Source organism: Aquarana catesbeiana, linkage group LG03 (genome assembly GCF_042186555.1).
Source record: "Aquarana catesbeiana isolate 2022-GZ linkage group LG03, ASM4218655v1, whole genome shotgun sequence".
NCBI classification, from domain to species: Eukaryota; Metazoa; Chordata; class Amphibia; order Anura; family Ranidae; genus Aquarana; species Aquarana catesbeiana.
Window position 1 is genome coordinate 99541510 of NC_133326.1, and position 11892 is coordinate 99553401.

Below are 11892 nucleotides of genomic sequence, written 5' to 3' on the forward strand. Positions count from 1 at the left end.
GCATTGAGGTGGTTTCAATTGATTTACACCCAGTTTAGGCTAAACCTTTTTTTTTTGAGTAGTGCTAGCTGGAATCCACTGTAAAACTGTATTTTTGGAAGAGCAGAAAGGGAAGCCCTACAACTGACACTCTGGGGTTCATTTACTAAAGGAGTAGAGGCTAATCACTTTACTAAGTGTATGTTTGTAAGGTGGAGATACCACCCTGGTTAGTTCTCTTCCTTCTACTGGGCGGCAATGGAGGGTAGGTCTAGATATAGTTGGGGAGGGGTCAGAGAGGACAGCTGAGGAGTCCAGAGAGTGTGGAGAAGATGGAAGAAGGCAAGGTGAAGGAGAGTGTGGACTTCTATGGAGGGGTACACATGCTAAGGCCTATGGCCTGGGAGAAACCTAGACCATGAGTTTTGGACATCATGGCACACAGCAGCCACCCTCTCTGTCACTATTCTTGGATAGGACCAGTTATGAACTGTGAGTTCTTCTTCCATGGACTCTACATGTTTGGGACTAATGCTACCACAGATCTGGAACAGTACTTTAATAGTTTCATAGAATGTTGTTCTATAACTTTGCTGTTATGAAGAATTCTACACAGTAAAAGTCATTTTGCCTCCGTGTGATACTGAGTGTGATTTGTGATTAATCGCAGACATGATGAGTGCATTTGCTTAACGACCGGTGCATGCCGATATACGTCGGCAGAATGGCACGGCTGCGCAAAACAACATATGGGTACCTTGACTACTGCAACTCCCTCCTCATTGGCTCACCTCTAAAAAGGCTATCCCCACTTCAGTCCATCATGCACGTTGCTGCCAGGCTCATCCACCTCACAAACCGCTCAGCGTCTGCTATACCCCTCTGCCAATCCCTTTATTGGCTGCCACTCAGCCACCAAATTAAATTCAAGATACTAACTATAACTTACAAAGCCATCCACAACCTGGCCCCCAGCTACATCACTAACCTAGTCTCAAAATACCAACCTAATCATTCTCTTCGCTCCTCCCATGACCTCCCGCTCTCAAACTCCCTTGTCACCTCATCCCATGCTCGCCTTTAGGACTTCTCCAGAGCCTCTCCCATCCTCTGGAATGCTCTACCCCAATCTGTCCAATTTTCTCCTACTTTATCTACTTTCAGATGATCCCTGAAAACTCATCTCTTCGGAGAAGCCTATCTGGCCCTCACCTAACAACTGTACTTTTATCTTCTCAATCAGCACATCTCTCACAGTTATTACCTCTTGTATCTCTTGACCTTCCCTCTTAGATTGTAAGCTCTAAGGAGCAGGGCCCTCTGGTTCCTTCTGTATTAAAGTGTATTGTATTTGTACTGTCTACCCTCAAATTGTAAAGCGCTACGTAAACTGTTGGATTGTATAAATCCTGTATAATAATAATAATAATGGGTACGTTGTCCACTTTAAGAGCCGCCGGAGGCGCGGAGGCGCGCACAGCGGGTGACCCGATGCACATGGCCGGCGGGTGGGATTGCCACCAGCCATGCCCGATCGCGGACCCGAGAGCCAGCACGGAATTTGTGTGTGTGTAAACACCCGAATCCCTGTTCTGTCAGGGGAAAGGAGACTTATTGTGTGTTCCTAGTAAGTAAAAACAACGATATGTCTCCTCCCCCAGTCAGTCTTATCCCCATACAGTTAGAAACACTAACTAGGGAACACCTTTAACCCCTTGATCGCCCCCTAGTGTTAACCCCTTCCCTACCAGTGACATTTACACAGTAATCAGTGCCTTTTAATAGCACTGATCGCTGTATAAATGTCAATGGTCCCACAAATGTGTCAAAAGTGTCCTATCTGTCCGCCGCTAAAAATCGCAGATCGCCGCCATTACGAGTTAAAAAAATAAAAAATAAAAATGCTATAAAAATGCCATAAATATTTCCCATAGTTTGCAGACACTATAACTTTTGCACAAACCAATCAATATATGCTTATTGCAATTTTTTTACCACAAAAGAAGAATATATATTGGCCTAAACTGATGAAGAAATTTGTTTTTTAAAAACATTTTTGGGGATATTTATTATAGCAAAAAGTAAAAAATATTGTTTGTTTTTTTAAATTGTTTTTGTTTATAGTGCAAAAAATAAAAGCCGCAGAGGTGATCAAATACCACCAAAAGAAAGCACTATTTGTGGGAAGAAAAGGAAACAAATTTTGTTTGGGTACAGCGTCGCACAACCGCGCAATTGTCAGTTAAAATGACGCAGTAGCTCACAGCAGGAGTCTCCAATCACCGTTTCAGGTCCGATTTCATAGAGAGCCAGTCACAATCTCATGCTATGCGAATTGGATGTTAATGGCACCTTTAAGTAGAAGTTCAGCCATAAACTAACAAACTCTAAGGCTGGGTTCACACCTATGCGAATTGGATGAGGGAACTTCTACTTAAAGGTGCCATTAACAATTAATGGCAACACAAACACGACACATGGTTTTTCCATGCAGAAAAGCACATTTCTGCCCACATTTCCAGAAAAAATTACATTCAAATTACTGTCATTGCTGTAAAGCAATAATACAAATTCAAAATGCAATGAATCTGAATAATACAAATTCAGATTCATTGCATTTTGGGCTCTGCCTTAGTAAATAAGCTAGAAAGAAATGGTGATTGCATCTCTGATCTCTGTTTCAGCTATGATACACACTCTTAAAGAGTAACTCCACTTTTGTTGAGAAGAAAACATTCCTCTCTGGTTGATCTATGTACATTGCAGGAATTTTAACAATCTTTGTGGCACAGATTCCTACCAGTGCCAAATTGTAAAAAGTGCTCTAGTCAGGAACGGGGTAAAATCTTCCGGGGCTGAAGCAGTTAAAGGCTGCAGTAAGTCCTATGATGACCCACTGACACTCAGGTCCTGTCTATACAAGGGGCACTCCTGAGAGCAGCTAATTTGGAGATAGAAGTGGTGGTGATCAATTGCATGGGTCACTGAAATAGGTGACTCGACAGGTTTCCCAGGGCACTGACTAAAATGTCTGGGAATCTATGTTGCACTGGCTCCAGCTGTAGTCTTGACTGAACGTTATTTGCACCTGGATCTTGGCATCAACATCTGCAAATGTTACCATGCTGGACTCAAGTTTACAGTTCTGCCCTGTGAAGGACTGTTTTTTGCTGGGATGGACTGTTGTCCCTATGGTACCTTTTTGTTTGAGCAGACTGGGAGAAAGGCAGCTCATGACACCTCACTGTAATGGTTTTAGATGGAAAAAGTTAGAGTTGCAGCAAAGAGATACAGATATTGCCAGCACCACCAAACTGTCGGTGGACTCCAGAACTTCATCTCTTAGTGCGTTAAGCCGTATTTGCAGAGCAAAGTGAGGAGTCACAGGGCTTGGCTGCTTTCCCCAAGTATTCTGGGGTGGCGGCGACCCTGACAGAGCTGGAAGTTGCAGAGGACTGTGCCCTGAAATGGCTTTGCTCTGACTCCCAAATCGGAGGAAATCTTACCCGTTTTGGGAATTGGAAGCCCTGCAGGAGAGACCAAATGAGACTGTCAGGGAGGTACCATTATCATGAAACGAACTGGAGCAAACGGCACCAACTTTGAAGCCCCTAACTCCCAGCAAAAATTGTGTGGCTGTCTGCCTCATGCCAGATGCCCAGTTATAGGTATGATGAAATGGAGATTGCCATTCTCAACAAACCCTGTCAGCCAGACTTTTGCCGAAACCATGGTGGTACCCTTTTAAGAGGTGACGCCTATCTTCCTCCAGGTCAAGGAAGAGGGTGTATACTGACCCATTTGTCCTGCTTTCAGCATTTCCTGAACTTGCATGTCCTTGTAGAGTATGAGCCAAACTTCCTGTACATTCTAGAGGCTTTATTTGAAACCCTGGAGCAAGAGTAGTCCACATTTTATGAACAGTCTATATGGGATTTCCTAAAGGTATCTAAAGGGTTTTGGAACTACTCAAGACAAAGCTTCTTACAGGTACCAAGAATGTTTTGAAACTACGTTGAAACAAATCCAGCCTTCAGAATTATCAGGAATGATACAAAGAATTTCATGTTATCCACTTTATTAATGTCTATATATCGAAGTAGAGCAAGGAGACTTTATAGTTCGGATATAAAAAACATGCTTTGGAGGGGGAGCATGTAAGAGCCAGTGGTTACTTCTCTGGCTAGTACACTTCTGCGAACTGGGCGGCGATATAGAGAAGGCCTAGATATAGTAGAGAAGGGGTCCAAGAGGAAAGTCGAGGAGTCTAGAGAGTGCAGAGAAGAGGGAAGAAGACAAGCTAAGTGCACATTGACAGTGGGAAATTAACATACACTTCACAAAATGAGTATGCTCTATTCCTTTAGTAAATAAATCTCTATCTGTCTGTCTGTCTGTCTGTCTCTCTCTCTCTCTCTCTCTGTATATAAGGTAAGAGAGATTATTTTTAATACAGTATACACCTCATATACAGTATGTGTTATAGAGAATTATTAAGTTACATATTTACATTCACTGGGTGAGTTCCTTGAACCATCAATATGAGTGCCTTTATAACAGTACTGTGTGTGTTGTGTACACATATGCAAAAACAGTAGAATGATAGATGGCATACTTACGATTTATCTCCATTGCATACACTGTTCAGAAAAAAAAAAGATAAAGAAGAAATGTATGAAATAGAAATACATAAAACCAGGAAAAATATTATTCTTGTATAATAACACATAAAAACTTTAAAAGACAAAAATCCAGTGAGGCTTTCCTAAGACTATAGCCGTTTCATTGCCTATGACCTTGATGATATAAAAGGGTGATCTACCGTAAGAGCATTTTCTAGGCTAGTGTTACATACTGCGTTTGCTGCAAAAGCCAATCAAGTTATGTTGCCAAGAAAAGAGCACTTAGACATCCAGCATTCCACTGACAAGACTAAGTAACACACCTCTGCTTTGTCTATCACTGAGTGGGTTCATGTCATTCTAACTTGAACACTGGTGAGCCGAGCATTACGCATTCCAAACGCTAGGGTTTATTTACTAAAACAGAGGTGATTGTAGTCGTATTAGTGCAATTGTGACAGAGAAAATTGAGTATTGTCCGTGATACTTTTTTATTTGCACTAACATACAATTTTTCAAGACAAGCTTTTGGGGTATGTCACCTTCTTCAAGGTTTAAGCAGTACTGATTTACAAAAGTTGTAGCAGAATGTTAAAATGTAAAAAAAAAAAAAAAAAAACACAATCTCTGAGGGAAAGATAAAAAAAAGAAAAACAAACACCTACAAATCAATGTCTATGGCAATGGTAATAAAGCTAGAAGTAGAGTTAGTGAGATAAGACAGAGGGAGAGCTATAGACTGGGGGGCGGGGGGGGGGGGGGGGGTAACAATCACAGAAGGGGTCCTAAAAATGTAGTATAATGTGTAAGGAAACCAATATCTAAATTTAGGCCGTTATTTTTTGTGTCAAGAAGAAGTATCATTCTTAGTTCAAATGTTTTCCTTTCCTGGATAGTTATGAAATTCACTTTAAGAACTAAAACATTGAGGTCTTCGATAGAGTGGTCCAGTTGTGAGAAGTGATGTCCCACAGGTGTGCAGAAACTGTCTTCGTTATGTTCCTTGATGGTATGTCTGTGCAAATTCATCCTCGCTTGCAACTTCTGCAGGAAACTTCACTCTGATTATGAAGTCACAAATAATGGAAGCAAACCCTGCAATAAAAATCTCTGCAAACTGTGCAACCACATTAATCTATCCAAAAGTGTCACACACACAAATGGGACCTTCAATATCATGAGATTATACAGCCACCAGTAATATTGTGTACCTCTTACAATGCAAAAGGTGTAGCAATGGGTCTTATGTTGGTGAAACAGGACAGAAGTTGCAAGCGTAATGCTCGGCTCACCAGTGTTCAAGTTAGAATGAAGTTGCAAGCGAGGATGACTTTGCACAGACATACCATCAAGGAACATAAAGAAGACAGTTTCTGTACACCTGTCGGACATCACTTCTCACAACCAGACCACACTATAGAAGACCTCAATGTTTTAGTTCTTAACCCCTTCCCGCCGACCGAACGCATATATGCGTACTCGGCTTTCTGGGGTTATACCGGGATGATGCCCGCAGCTGCAGGCATCATCCCGGTACCGTTGTTTTCAGCGGGCGATCGGCTACCCGAGTATAACAACCGATGCAGCTAAAAGCCGCTCGGTTGTTATACCGGAGGAGCGGGAGGGGACATCCCCCCCTCCCGCCGCCTCCCGCCACTGTTACCGGGCCTCCCGTGCGATCGGGAGGCCCGGTGTCCATTCCGATGCCTTCGGCGGCTGGGGGCGGACTGGAACGAAGCTGCGAGCGGCTTCGTTCCAGCCTTCTTGCTGTAAACGCGGAAGCGACGTCATGACGTCACTTCCCGTTTACTCGGCTGCCAATGGCGCCGAATTTAAAAAAGTACACAGTATTCAGAATCGCCGTTTTCGGCGCTCTGAATACTTTGAAGTGTAAAGGAGGGATGGGGGGTCTTTTAGACCCCCCATCCCTCCATAAAGAGTACCTGTCACCAAATATTACTGTCACAAGGGATGTTTACATTGCTTGTGACAGCAATAAAAGTAAAAAAAAAAAAAAAAAAAATTTAAACACAATTTATAAAGTACAAAAATAAATAAAATAAATAAAAAAAAAAAAAAATTTTTTAAAGTGCCCCTGTCCCCGCGAGCTCGCGCAGCGAAGAAAACGCATACGGAAGTCGCGCCCGCATATGTAAACGGTGTTCAAACCACACATGTGAGGTATCGCCGCGATCGTCAGAGCGAGAGCAATAATTCTAGCCCTAGACCTCCTCTGTAGCTCAAACCTGGTAACCGTAAAAAATTTTTAAAACGTTGCCTATGGAAATTCAAAGGTACCGTAGTTCGTCGCCATTCCACGAGTGCGTGCAATTATAAAGGGTGACATGTTTGGTATCTATTTACTCGGCGTAACATCATCTTTCACATTATACAAAAAAATTGGGGTAACTTTACTGTTTGAATTTTTTAAAATTCATGAAAGTGTCACTTTTCCAAAAATTTGCGTTTAAAACACCGCTGCACAAATACCGTGTGATAAAAAATATTGCAACAATCGTCATTTTATTCTCTAGATTCTCTGCTAAAAATATATATATATATATAATGTTTGGGGGTTCTAAGTAATTTTCTAGCAAAAAATATGGATTTTAACTTGTAAACACCAAATTTAAAAAATAGGCTTAGTCATGAAAGGGTTAAAGGGAATTTCAGAACTATCCAGGAAAGGAAAACGTTTGAACTAGGGCCTCGTACACACGGTTTGATTGTTGTAGTATCGAGCATAAGGTTTTTTGTCAAAAGTGCGTGTGCAGGATTTTGTCTAGCATACTAACTATCCGCAAATTGCCGTTTGACAAACACGAACGTAGTGACATACTATGAGAGTATAAAGGGAAAGTTCATTTCTCAAGCGCCACCCTTTGGACCCCTACTGCTAATTTCATGTTAGTAGAAGTTTGGTGAGCGTTGATTTGCAATTTTCAGATCGTACAAAACAAATGCCTTTTCAAATACGTTTGGCATAACTACATCAGTATCACCAGCAAAGCAGCTTCATTATTATCCCATTAAAAAAGATGGGAATGTGTGCTGCATTTCGACATGTCATCAATTGCTGCGTCATGAATATTAATTCTAGATTACGAACGGTAGTTTACAAGACCACACTCTTCCAGCTCGTTCCTTGATTCTGAGCATGCGTGTTAGTACTTTTGTGTGACGATTTCTGTACTGACCATACGAAAATCAGATGTTGAGTTCACATCCGACAAAAATTTTATAGCCTGCACATCCAGCTTTTGTCTGACGAAAAAGGCAAATCAGCTGTCGAAAGCACCGTACTAACAATCCGAAAATCCACAGACAGCTCGTCTTAGGAATTTTGCCTTCTGATTTTCGCATTGTGTGTACGAGGCCTTAGAATGATACTTCTTTTTTACACAAAAAATAACAGCCTAAATTTAGATATTGGTTTCCTTAACCATTATACTACAGTTTTACGACCCCCTCTGTGACTATCACCCCCCCCCCCCCAGTCTATAGCTCTCTGTCTTATCTCAACTCTACTGCTAGCTTTATTACCATTGCCATACACATTGATTTGTAGGTGTTGGGTTTTCTTTTTTTCTCCTTTCCCTCCTTTCCCCCCGATTGTGTGTTGTTTTTTGTTAACATTTTAACATTCTGCTACAACTTTTGTGAATCAGTACTGCTTGGACCTTGAAGAAGGGGACAAACCCCGAAAGTTTGTCCTGAAAAATTGTATGTTAGTGCAAATCAAAAAAGTATCATGGACTTTACTAAAACTGGAGAGTGCAAAATCTGGTGTAGCTCTTCAGAGAAACGAATCAGCTTCCAGGTTTTTTTGTCAAAGCTTAATTGAACAAGCTGAAGTTAGAAGCTGATTGGCTACAATGCACAGCTGTGCCAGATTTTGCACTCTCCAGTTTTAGTAAATCAACCCTACTGTGCAGCCTTGATTCACACTGGTGCGACACGACAGCCGTCCTACTTTGGATCCGACTTTGGCCTGCGACATGAAGCCGGCATGTGTCCGATTTTTAATGAACGGGGATCCGACTTGGATCCCCGCCAATGCCCGGCACTGTGTTTGGTATGAATCTTTAGGGGGAACTCCGCGCCAAATTTTAAATAAAAAACCGGCATGGGTTCCCCCTCCAAGAGCATACCAGGCCCTTGGGTCTGGTATGGACCTTGAGGGGAACCCCCTACGCCGAAAAAACGGCGTGGGGGGTCGCCCCCAATCCATACCAGACCCTTATCCGAGCACGCAGCCCGGCCGGACAGGAATGGGGGTGGGGACGAGCGAGCGCCCCCCCCTCCTGAACCGTACCAGGCCGCATGCCCTCAACATGGGGGGTTGGTGCCTTGGGGGAGGGGGCGCGCTGCGGCCCCCCACCCCAAAGCACCTTGTCCCCATGTTGATGAGGACAAGGGCCTCTTCCCGTAAACCCTGGCCGTTGGTTGTCGGGGTCTGCGGGCGGAGGGCTTATCGGAATCCAGGAGCCCCCTTTAATAAGGGGGCCCCCAGATCCCGGCCCCCCACCCTATGTGAATGAGTATGGGGTACATGGTACCCCTACCCATTCACTAGGGAAGTGTCAATAAAAAAAACCACAGTACACAGGTTTCAAAATTAATTTATTGGGCAGCTCCGGTATCTTCTTCCGACTTCTCCCGGTGTTCCGCCTCTTCTCCCGGGCCCCGCCGCTATCTTCTTCCAGCTCTATTGCCAGCGAGGGGCCCGGTCTGCTGCCGCTGTCTTCTCGCCGCTGTCTCGCCGCTTCTTCTCTTCATCTCTTCTTCCGATGTTGACACGACGCTCTCCCCCGCTGGAATGCTCTCTGTGCGCTCTGCTCTGACTTATATAGGCGGTGACCCCGCCCCCTTATGCCGTCACAGTCTCTGGGCATGCTGGGACTGTGACGTTTTAGGGGGCGTGGTCATCACCCGATGACCACGCCCCCTTATGCCGTCACAGTCCCAGCATGCCCAGAGACTGTGACGGCATAAGGGGACGGTTCAGGAGGGGGGGGGGGCGCTCGCTCGTCCCCACCCCCATTCCTGTCCGGCCGGGCTGCGTGCTCGGATAAGGGTCTGGTATGGATTGGGGGGGACCCCCACGCCGTTTTTATCGGCGTAGGGGGTTCCCCTCAAGGTCCATACCAGACCCAAGGGCCTGGTATGCTCTTGGAGGGGGAACCCATGCCGGTTTTTTATTTAAAATTTGGCGCGGAGTTCCCCCTCAAGAACATCTGAGCACAAGTCGCTTGCCGAAGTCGGATCATGCAAGACGGCAATCCGACTTTGATCCGACTTCAATGATAGTCAATAGGCTGAGGTAGGATCAAAGTCGGACCAAAGTAGTACAGGGAGCATTTCTAAAGTCGGAACGACTTGTGTCGGACCAGTTAGGACGGCTCCCATAGGGAAACATTAAATTTCACACGTCATGCGACATGAGCTCCCAATGTCGGAGCGTTTGTCGGACCAGTGTGAACCCAGCCTGAGCTGTAAATTAGGGAACTCACAATTAAAGCTCCAAAGTCATTGATTTTCTACTGTGGATTACTCAATGGCAAGATGAAAGCAAGAGTGGTTGCTACATTAGTTGCATCTGCGGTTTTGGATTATATGTGACAGAATAGTTTGAGGAGAAGGGGAGCTGAAACTCTTTTTCATGACTGAGCTTTTCCAGTAAACACAGGTTTGCATTGCTAGTAAAATGTACTCTCTAGCAAATCAACCCTTGAAATTTTAATTCTATGTGAAAACAGTGAATTATGATTAATAATCTCCATTACTTGGCTGCAAGGTGAGGTAAACCTCATGTCTGCCAAATGTTCTGCAGTGTGTTTTGGTTAACAAATAATGAACTGGTTCTTGCATATCATACTGTGTTTGTCTAAAGCCCCATACACGCTATCAGATTTTCTGCTGATTTTTGTCTTCAGATTTACCAAAACCATGTAGTGCAAGGGCCTGCCTTATTGCATACAAATTGAAACTCCTAAGGTTTGACCTCATATTATATGGTTTTGGTAAATCTGAAGACAAAAATCAGCAGAAAATCTGATAGTGTGTATGGGGCTTAAGTTGGTATACTACACATACAGTCTGAAAAGTTAATTTACCTTTACTCTAAATTGAAAGAATTAAGTGGCTAATCTACCAAAACTTATATTTCAGTTTTTATTAGATAGGGGAGAATTAAAACACCAGGTGAGTTATTATATCTCTCAGTTATGAAATCTGTGCAGATATCTGCACTTGAATTTCTGGGACAGCACACCTGTTGTGGCCATTATGAAAGCGTTCTAATTTCCGTACTGGATTTTTATTTTATACTCTAGACTAGACCAATGCTTTTCAACTCCAGTCCTCAAGGCGCCCCAACAGGTCATGTTTTCAGGCTTTCCATTATTTAGTTTAGTTTAGTTTAGTTCTACTTTAAGTGCTACTTTAACCTGTTGCTTTGCACAACAACAGATGATTTAGTTAAAATAGGAAAAACCATATGTTAAATTCTAAAAAAACACATATTATTATTATAATGTTTACTTTCCCTCAGGGGCATTGCACAGGTACACATTAAATCGAAGCTCCACCCAAAAGTGGAAGCTCTGCTTGTTTGCACCCTCTCCCCCTCCACTGCGACATTTGGCCCTTTTTGGGGGGAGCGGACACCTGTAAAAACCAGGTACCCACTGCCACTTCCAGGTAAGATCACCACACAATGATGCAGTGATCTACAAAATTTCTGGCAAATCCCCCCCCCCTGCCTACTGGGAGACACACAGGTCCCAGAAGACAGCGCGACCACTCAGAAAGCGCAGAGCAACTCGCGCGTGCGCAGTAGGAAACAGGCTATGAAGCCGCAAGTCTTCACTTCCTGTTTCCCTTAGTTAGGATGCCTGCACTTGCACCCAAAGTCAATGGATGAATCGGAAGCATATGACAGTCCCCCGTGATTCAAGAAGTCCATTGACCTGTGCAAGCTGTGACAAGTTCGGAATTTGCATAGAGCTTTCTTTTCCCATACTGGAGGCCAAACAGGTCAGCATGTAGGCAGTGGGTTAAGACCCTTTATATGTAAGCCCCACCTCTGGGAGTGGTGGGGGGTTGGGTTCCTTCTCTTATATGTATTACCCCTGCAGGAAAGGAGGTTCTTATGAGAATACAGTGGCCTGATGCCAGCAACATGTGAGGCTACAAGGGTTTGGAGAAATACTTTTCTGCCCCAGGTCTTTCACAGGAGAGGAGAATCTGGTCCTAGAAGGCATGCTGTAAGCCTGAGCATAGGAGGACT